Raw genomic sequence first — 1,254 nt, 5'->3', positions numbered from 1 at the left:
TCTGGCCCTCCAACGGTCTGAGGGACAGTGAACTGGCCCCCTCTTTAAAAAGTTTGAGGACCCCTGGGTAAGGATATGAGACTTACAAGTGCTGGGCTTTACAAAGGGGGCTCTTAAAGCAATCAGCTAGGAGGACGGGAGCATAGCAAGCCAAGTTTATGTTGAAGCCCATGCTGGGAGGGTGCTACCCTTGTTCAGACTATGAAATGGCAGGTGCTTCTACCCACATGTGTAGAAACCTTAACCTTATCCATGCTCCCTAAGTAAGTCTTTGTCTCTGTCTGTGGCCTTTGCTTTCCCTCCTTTGCTCCTATGCTTCATATACAAAGACTTTTATTCTCTCTTCTGTCTCCCAACCAGTTATCCATTTTCTCATATCACCTGAAGGACAAAGTTCAGGGAAAAACCCTCCTAGATTCGCCCTATCCCCACCCCTTTCTCTTGAGATGAGGGTCTCACTCTGTTGCCTAGGCAGGTCTCAAACTCCCAGGCTTAAGTGAGCCTCCTGCCTCAGCCTTCCAAGTAGCTGTGACTACAGATTCGTGCCATAGTGTACCTGTCTGACCTACCTCCACTTCAACCACCAGAATTTTCCAGAAGGAGAGGGGTGAGAAACATCATCACCATGATGCTCTGTCCTGGGTAAATGTGACTAGGGCTCAATTAGCTTAGTTGCTAGCCTATCCCTTTCCTTCAGGCCTAGTGAGGATGAAAAGTACTTTTGTTTTTTTGGGTCTTTGTATATCTATACTCATTGCTCAGAATACCATTCCTGGCCAGGCATGGTGGCTCATGCCTGTAATTCAGCACTCTGGGAGGCCAAGGCAGGTGGATTGCTTGAGCTTAGGAGTTCGAGACCAGCCTGAGCAAGAGTGAGACTCTGTCTCTAAAACACAGCTGGGCATTGCAGTGGGTACCTGTAGTTCCAGCTACTTGGGAGGTGGAGGCAGGAGAATCGCTTGAGCCTAGGAGTTGGAGGTTGCTGTGAGCTGTGAGGCCATGGCACTCTACCCAGAGTGACAGTTTGAGGTTCTGTTTCAAAAAAAAAAAAATAGAAGGGCGGCGCCTATGGCTCAATGGAGTAGGACGCTGGCCCCATATGCTGGAGGTGGTGGGTTCAAACCCAGCCCCGGCCAAAAAAAGAAAAGAAAAGAAATATTCCCTAACCCCAACTGCAAACTGAATCAGAAGCCTCCTCTAGGTCTATACAGCCCCGTGTTCTCTTCTACCTTGGTACTGATATCACGGTTTAGG

The sequence above is a fragment of the Otolemur garnettii genome, unplaced genomic scaffold (assembly GCF_000181295.1).
Source record: "Otolemur garnettii isolate 467f Iridium unplaced genomic scaffold, OtoGar3 scaffold00151, whole genome shotgun sequence".
Taxonomy (NCBI): Eukaryota; Metazoa; Chordata; class Mammalia; order Primates; family Galagidae; genus Otolemur; species Otolemur garnettii.
This window is presented reverse-complemented; position numbering follows the sequence as displayed.